Source organism: Stigmatopora argus, chromosome 13, assembly GCF_051989625.1.
Source record: "Stigmatopora argus isolate UIUO_Sarg chromosome 13, RoL_Sarg_1.0, whole genome shotgun sequence".
NCBI classification, from domain to species: domain Eukaryota; kingdom Metazoa; phylum Chordata; class Actinopteri; order Syngnathiformes; family Syngnathidae; genus Stigmatopora; species Stigmatopora argus.
Genome location: NC_135399.1, coordinates 16530007 through 16539153, shown reverse-complemented (window position 1 = coordinate 16539153; position 9147 = coordinate 16530007). Strand labels below are relative to the sequence as shown.

The following is a 9147-nucleotide window of genomic DNA, read 5'->3' as shown; positions in this document are numbered from 1 at the left end:
CTAGACCAGTGTCAAAGTGGCGGCCCGGGGGCCAAATCTGGCCCACAGCATTATTTTGTGTGGCCCGGGAAAGTAAATCATGAGTGCCGACTTTCTATTTTAGGATCAAATTAAAATGAAGAGTATAGATGTATATTAAATTTCCTGATTTTCCCCCTTTTAAATCAATAATTGTCATTTTTTAATCCATTTTTTCTGTGTTTTTAGTTCAAAAATCATTTTGTAAAATCTAAAAATATATTTAAAAAAAAAGCTAAATAAACATTGTTTTAGATCTATAAAAAAAATAATATTCAGGGATTTAATCCAGTTCTTTTAATCCATTTATTTGAAAAAATCTAAATATTATATCTGAAATGGTCCGGCCCACATGAAATCGAGTTGACGTTAAACGGGCCCGCGAACCAACCCGAGTCTGACACCCTTGTTCTAGACTTACTGTATTTCTGTATAATAAATACAGTAGTACCTGACATTCACCTTGTGTTAGAACACTCTTGCATTTTTTTATGTTTCTCGAGTATAAATGGTAAATGTAGACAACGACAGGCGTATTCTAGAGTAAACTTAAAACGTTTGTTGTATACATCTTTTTGTACCGGCGTGAATACAAACCGGTGAAGCAAACAGATCATCTTGCGGTTGGGAAAATGTGAGAATGACCCGCAGCCAAAAGTGTATTTTAGAAAGTGAACTATGATCTTGGTGTGAATGATTACCATTATGACAAAAATACAATGTGCACTAGAGTGTAAAGTCGCATTGTGTGATTGATCCACCTGCAACGTGTGGAATGTTAGATAGCAGGCGTTGCGTTTGATATAGCTTTTATGCTCTCAGACAGTTTATTTTGTTACTGAATTCTAAAGACTGGCGCACAAGGCTCAAGTGTTTCAAGTCATCTTGATGTATTACAAACAAGGTCATTGCGCAACTACGGCGAGCGCTCCATTACCACTGTCTTTCGTTATAATCACGGGCGTTTGGATGGTAACATTTACTAAATCTGTCGTTTGGATGCAGAAGGCAATAAGCGGAAAAAAAAAAAATGTAAAAGCTTGAGTTAATGAGAAGCAGACATCCAGGTCGCGGTGAAAGTCACGGTAGGAATGTGAAGCTTTTGCTGGCATTATTTGTTTCATTCCTCGCAGGCATCGCATTCCTACGTTGTCGTTGTGTCATTGATTGGTGCTCGTTAGCCTCAAGCTAGTATTTACAGGTACAGTGTGGGAATTAAAGAAATGCCCCCAAAAATCAATACAATAAGAATGGAATTTTCTAAATAGTCTGTTCAAACGTGGCTTTTAAAATACTTTACTGCAATATTATATTAAATCAAAATCTTTTTTTCATAGGCTGTAGTTTACTGTCATTTGTTGAGTAAAATTATTTCCCTTTTTGGGGATAAATATCACAAATAGAGGTTGAGTGATGAGGTCACACATTCAAAATGCTGACAAAATTTAGGAAAATCTGTCCAATTGTATGATTATTATGATGATTTATTATTATTTATTGATTATTTCTCTGTTTGTTGTTGTTATGTATACACTTCCCTACTTATGTTGTTAACTACTTATTATGTGACTTCTTATTTATTGATTGATATTGATTGTTTATTGTTGTTATTTGTGCACTTTGTGGTGAAGCTTGAAATCTCATTACACGTATAATGACAATAAAAGCATTCAATTAAATTCAATTTAACGACCATAAACAGCGATCAATCATCAGCTAACAAACATGAGGTTTAATTATAATGAAATAGCCACTTTATGGCCTTAATTTAGATTCAGGACAAAAAGGTAAGTGTAAAAAGTATACACAGAGACGGCGCTGTGAACTGGATTGAGATTCTTATTGGCCTCCTGACTTTTATGCGGCGCAGTGTTGTTTATCAATAAACTTTGTTGTCTCCCACTTTTTTTACACTGAGGCATTGTGTTGATTTGGATTTGTAAATGTCAAGCCCTTGATAGATTGGCTATAGGATGACTTGATAGCCGTGCAACAAAAATGAGACATGAGAAAAATGTCATGCATTATTGCTAAAAAAAGTGGATGCATGTCATCGTAAAATATCACCAGAAATGCCAGGGCGGTCATCAGGGCCCCCCTACACGGATTGTGGACTAGATGATACCAAAATAAGCACGATGGCGGCGTACTGAATGTGTGGGCATCAGCGCAATTCTGGGTAAACAGCTGAATGGCTTAAGACTGAAAAGCTTACAAAGTCTGCATTTTTTTGTGTCTCTGAAGGATAAGAGCCAAGTTATTAGTTTCATGTTTTTTGGGGGGGGAAGTGAGTCATCAAACTGTCCCAGCTTGGTCCGTCTATACGCAATAACAGAAAATTAAAATGTGACCGTTGAAGAATTGGAAAATTCTGTTTGTGTGTTTGGGGGTTTGGATTGGGTTTTAGACACCGATGCAAAACTGAAGGTACAATTTCATCGGCAAAAAAGGTTGGATTGTACTTTTTTGATTCATAGATTAACCACTAGTAGACCATGTGCTGGTTTGATGAAAAGTCATGGTGGGTTGATTTCATATTTGAATTGATGTTTCACTGCAAGTTGAGCAATATTCAAATGGTTTCCAATTATTTCAATTCATGGACTAAATTGATAGAGTGGTTAGCCATTCGGTTTTGGATTTTTTTAAATTACGAGGCTACCGTCTCTACCCATTTAAAATGTAGGTTAGATACGGATATGTCAATGGAAAGTGCGCACTATGCCGCAATGTGACATTTTTTAGCACACTTATGGAAACTGTCCGTTAAAAGATTGTCGGTAAAAAAAATTCATGCAAAACAGCCCTCGTGATTCTACTGTCATCCGTGTTAGTTACATAATGAATTAAAAAATTGGAGTTGTGATTAAAAAAAGTATTCTTTCATTGATGACTGCGACAGAAATCTGCATGAGAAATGAATCCAACGAGGATTTCCGTTGATCTTTAGTCAATATTTGTCAGTTCCAAACGCACACAGTCGGAAGGGAGATTTTATTTATCCAATTTAGCTGCAATCTTTTCACATACATTTTCCATAAATGTTCTCCACACAAAACAATGGTGTGTGTGGTGGCATATTTGGGTGTAAGAACTGAAAGTGCCAACTTTTACCCAAAACCCAGGAAAACAAGAACAGAGAGTTGTGTGGGGCTATTTTTGTGGCTAGTACACACCGTCTTTCTTTCAGATAAAAACAGATTTGGGGTGCTACTGTGAAAAATGTTTATTTCCAAATTCCAACCTGCACTCTAGTCGTTATTAGTTGTAGAAATAGGAACATACTGTTTTAGCATTTCAATTTGCTGTGTATATTTTGTCTTATATACTTCGTATGCCTTCAGTTTTTCTGTCGTGCGTTGCAAATTTGGCAGATCTGTGATTAAACAGCCAAAACAAGGCCGCTTATTGAGTAAATATTTGTTACCTTGTTGTAAAACCGGGCGCTTGAGCAAACAAATTAATCAAATGTGTTTGCCGCCGTCCTCCTGGGTACGTCGGATAAGACAACCTCGACACTGTTCATTCATTCATTCAGCCTTTTCTCTGCAGTCACGATCTAGCTTAGCATCATGTCGTGTTAGGGAAGCATAAAGGAAGCAGAATATACAGAGAAAAAAATAATAAAGGCAAGCATCGTTACCGAAAAAGTGACGAACAATATCATTCAGGTGAGATTTTTTTCAAATTTTCTGAATCGTATGCTCCTTTGGGTAGGTTACTGGGGATCGTGATGTAAGCACAGCTTTTAAAATAAGAAATATCTTCATTAAATGATCATTTCAGGTAAAAACACGATGTTTAGGCAAAAGAATGCGCGTCACGGATTGAACGAATCTACAAAGATTAAGCAACGGATTCCCGAATCTATTCAAGTAATTGCTGCGTTCAATAGAAATGACAAGTCAGTGGCCTTTTTCTTGTCCAAAGGTTAGCAGAACCAGTTCTTCCCTTGACATTTCTAGACTTCACTAATTAAAGGAGTGTTTTTTTTCTTCCCTCTCTCTGGCTCACTGAGTGATGTTTTATTTTCCACAGTGTTTTTTTAATAGCATTTGCAGAAATGACGGCGTTGTCAAAACACGCTTTCAAGGCTAGCTGAGTCCACACTCAATATTTGACAAATGTGTACATGTTTCTGATATGGAATCGGGAATTATTTAAGGAAAATCTAAAGTTTTCCTTTGGTGTCTGTGTGTTGACTGAAATACATTCCTCTGGATTTGATATCTTGGGGAAGTCATTGCTTTGAATCCAATCCAAAGATGTCGGTCGGGGCCTATAAATATCACTGCAGGGGATCAGAAATCCGAACCTGAATAAATGATTAAAGGCAGAGAAAAAAAACATGAGTCATGTCAAGGCTTCTGAACAGCTTGGCTTGGAGTTAAGTCTGCGAAACCCTTCTGGAGAGACGGCTGGCTCGCTCCCGATATTTCCTCACCTGGTGCTTTCATGGCTATCTCACGTGTCGATCGCAAAAGTGTAAGATTGGTTTAGAACGTGCTTGGGATTAAAGGATAAAATGCCTGATGTTCATGTTTACTTTGACGAGCGCAATCACTGAAATGAAACCTCATTTGTTGCACACTTGCAAAACCTTATCGAATTAACGATCATTTGGTCTTTCTACGTTGAGTCATGCATTTTCTGTTACCACTTATGCCACATGTGTCAAAGTGGCGGCCCGGGGGCCAAATCTGGCCCGCCGCATCATTTTGTGTGGCCCGGGAAAGTAAATCATGAGTGCTGACTTTCTGTTTTAGGATCAAATTAAAATGAAGAGTATAGATTTATATTAAATTTCCTGATTTTCCCCCTTTTAAATCAATAATTGTCATTTTTTAATCAATTTTTTCTGTATTTTTAGTTCAAAAATCATTTTGTAAAATCGAAAAATATATTTAAAAAAATGCTAAAATAAACATTGTTTTATATCTATAAAAAACTGAACATTCATGGCTTTTAATCCAGTTCTTTTAATCCATTTATAAAAAAAATCTAAATATTATATCTAAAATGGTGTGGCCCATGTGAAATCAAGTTGACGTTAAAGCGGCCCGCGAACCAACCCGAGTCTGACACCCCTGACTTATGCCCACAAGGGTAACGGGGGTGATAGAGCCTATCCCAGCCCACTGTCGTAAGAAATAAGGTGCAAAAAGTCATTGCTATTTTATTGAATTGAATTGAATGCTTTTATTGTCATTATACAAGTATAATGAGATTTAAAGCTTTACCACCAAGTGCACAAATAACAACAACAAACAAATAGACAAGTAAATAATCAACAAATGATGAATGAATGGAAAAGAAATATACAAATTAAAAGTCGATTTTGTATAAAGTGCAAAGGGAGGCATGGATGGCACATTTAAGAGTCATTTGTCGTTGCCACAAATTGCGAAAAAAGTGTAGAAAGGTTCATAAAACTTCATTTCATGTGTCATCATGTAAGTGAGGTGTAAAAAAAAGCAGTATAGAAAATTATTAAGGCTTTCTTGTCAAATATCGTCCATGATTTGTAGTGCATCTACTTGGTCAATATTTTCGAAGTATTTCGAGATTGCTTCTTTCAGTTGTACGGGAGCTTTGTGTATGTAAATTACGATTTTATTGGTTTATAAACATAGTGGAAGATATGCTATAATGAGGCCACGGAAAAACTTTTAGGAGATTTGATAGCCAGGTTAAAATCCATGTCTGGATCTGGATGACTATAATAAACAACATTCCTTCCCGGAAGCAAAAACACGATACCGGCGTTGTCAGCTTGATTTAAATTTCCGGCAACGTCTCCGTGGAGCCAATTGAATCGCGGCCCCCGAGGACCGGGAGCCTCCATCATTTTCTTTAAAGTCGTTATTGTATCGGATAGCTCGGGACCCGAAACGCTTCTTAAATCTTGTCATCTGCGAAGGAGGATTCGCGCCGACCTCGGGGCTTCCTGCCGCAACAAAGCAGCCACTAATGGCGTTTGCTTGAGCGAGCCGGCCAGCTAATTGGTTAGGCTGAGTTGGTCCGCCTCTCGCCGCCATTTGCCTCGCCGGTGGGGAAAAGTACAGTAATTAAAAACTGGAAGCCAATGCGCCTTTGCATTAAAGCTCAAATGGAGGAGGAGAGAACTGCTTTTGCGCTAACGTGCCACGTCCAAGTAGAGACACTTGACCGCTTAACGACAGGTCAAATTCAGACACTTTAAATTTAAATGTCTAGAACGGCCTTTTTTTTAATGGTTCTTATGAATATACAGCCAATTCTGGTGGGAGAACTACTATAACATGTATTAATAAATTCCAATAAATATGGTAGGAATAACTGAAAAAAAGTCATATTCGTACAGTAACGCTAAGTGTTAAAAATCATATGCTTTTAAAAGCCATTGCAAATATTTTCATGATATACAGTATGAATTAGAAAAATAATTCCAATATATAATTTATTTGTCTATATTTGTGTTTTCTAGAGTAATATTTATTATTTTGATTTTTCATCATTATAATTATGTTTTTAAGGTCAATTTAGATTGTAAATATTTATTTATATTATATTTATTATTGGAATGGCTGCATTATTTACTACATAGAGAAATATAATGAGTGTTGAAACGTTTTAGAAACATGATGATGTGAAATTAACACATTTAGAGCAAAAAGAGCCAAAATAAGAGCAGAATAAGTATGATGATGTTTCTTTTTTTTCTTTTTCCTTTTTTTTTTCAAGTCCACAGAGAAAAGTGCAACATATCTACAATGTGCAGACCCACTTGTCATTAAATACCTCAATGAGCAGATTACAAGTTTCCCCATTTGGAAATTTCATTAACACTCCCATAATTGGATTCTCAATGTATTTTTTTTTCTTCTTCACTAAACACCATGTGATTGGTGAATAAATGTGAGGAATGTCAAAAGGATCTGCTTTTATTTTTCTGACAAGGGAAGGAAAGGCAGGCGAAAATTTCAAAATAGAAGCCTAATGTAAACAGGAAATAAATGCCATGTTGTGCATTAGTGAGTGTTTGTTGTTCCATTGATTTCACCTGTTGTTGCCAGCTCGTTGGCTGTCAACCAATCCAGCCTTGTCTGTCTCATAGTACGCCCTCCATTTTTGTTATTTTTGTTTGCTCCTGGTCTGCTCATCATCAGTAAGTTTCTTTGTTCCATAGTTTTGATTTTCTTTCAGTCTGTCTATATTCTATTTTGCTTAAAGTATTTTTTGTGGAATTTCAAACTGTGAGAGTAAAAAGAGCCACAATTGAAGCAGCATTTTAAAAAAATCCAATCTTTTTAATATCTTTTATTATTTGTTTGTAATGGCCTTGAGGAATTTGAGTGTGTTTTAAGACAGAATAAAAATAAGAGAAACCTGAAATAAGGCAAAGAGCCACAGTATATATACAAAATATGATAAGAAGCGAAGGGTTAGTTGCATTAATTTTGGTCACTTCCCCTTTTTATTTACATCTTTTCTCAATATGAAACCAGGGCATTTATTTAATTTTCACAAAAAAGCTACTTGGTTGTCACATTTAAAAAAACAAGTTATGATGCAAAAATCTAAATGTTTTTGTTTGTTTGTAGGTCCTTCTTTTCATTCAGTTCATGGCATACATTTGTGAATTTATACTAAAAACATGGAGAGTTGCTTCCTGCCCTCATGAATCAGACAAAACATAAAAAGTAAGAACTAAATTGAGGCATCAGTGAAATGGGCTTCCACAAAAGCCACCTGGCACGAAAAGTCTGATGGTAAACAGAGATATCTTGCCTTGATTTGAGATATCTAATCTTAGTACGGTTTGACCTTATGCCGTGATAACACTGTTGTCTAATCAGCGGATAACCCGTCGGCTTCATATTTTTTATCGGCGTGCATTAGGAAACGGCCAATTTGATATGAGAATATTTGATTTCAAGCTTTGTTTTCTGTTTAAAAATGCATGTCCGAATGAGAAACAAAAAAATAAATGAAATAAGGAAAGACCATTTAAGTTGAGTGCTTTGAAATTCAACAAAACAATCAACAACAATTTCAATGCAACTAATAAAACTCATTACCTTGCAAAAATAGTCAGCCTATTTAAAGTTTTCCCAAATTACTGTCTCTAATTGCTATATCTGGGATTCCAGATAGTAAAATAGCTTGACACCTGGAACTGTGTCAGATTGTGGAAAAAAAATATGCCATACAGTCGATGTCTACTTTATTGGGCTACGTACAATGAAGCCATTGTCGTCCATACAATACATATTTTGTATGGGGGGAAAAAATGAAATCCCTTATGAATGCTTGTGAGCAAAGAATGGATTGATTTGCCATGCCTGTTTGGTTGTTCCGATGCAGCTGCAGATTGTTGAAGTCTTTGTGCGTCATGGACCACATGTTCCACTTTAAGGGTCGGCAGTAGTTTCGGTGCGTTCTGTTATTTCACGATTGAGGAATAACAGGGGTTGTGATTGCTAACAAATATTCCTTAACTGTGTGATCATCTGTTTACTGTACAGTGTTACCTCAATTTACCAAATAAATTTGTTCCAGAAGAGACAAAAAAAACATGCCAGCACACGTTAACACACTTTAAAATCATGAATTTAAAATGGAATCACTTTCTTGGGTAAATGATGAAAAATAATGAATAAAGTTGGAATAAGCATAAAAATACCTGCTTGTTAGAACTACTTGTTGACACAAAAAGTGTCGTCAAAAATATTCAATTAGAAAATAAGTGTATTCACATTTTGATGGATTTTTGATTTATTAGGTGAGATTTTGTGTTTTGTAAATTGAATTTCTATTGTATCTTGGAACAAAATTTAACCTTTCAGGCGTATGTAGACGTTGGTTAAGTAGAGGTTTATTTGAATTCACTGCAGACCCCCAAAAAACTTGAAGAACTTTTGTTATCCCCATATATTACTTTGAGATTTTTTTTTTCTATCTTTGAATGAAACATAATAGCTATTCACCTTTGCAGTATCGTCAGACAGCTTTGCCTCTAGCAAGGTTTGACTTTCTTTCAAGTGACTGTTTATGAGACTTTGCCCCCACATTTAAAAGTGCCTTAAAGGAAAGACCGAGAAAAAAAAGGGGAAGGGAAGAAGCAACAATATCGATTGTGCTCCACAT

General features: G+C 35.9%; 1 protein-coding gene across 1 annotated transcript in view; it reads left to right on the top strand.

The window, feature by feature from the left end:
* The first annotated feature begins 7142 nt into the window (after positions 1–7142).
* slc39a10 (solute carrier family 39 member 10) overlaps positions 7143–9147 on the top strand; it is a 137827-nt gene continuing 135822 nt past the window's right edge. Inside the window, exon 1 of the mRNA XM_077617480.1 lies at positions 7143–7165. The gene's annotated coding sequence lies outside the window, so the exon portion shown is untranslated. The remainder of the gene's footprint in view (positions 7166–9147) is intronic.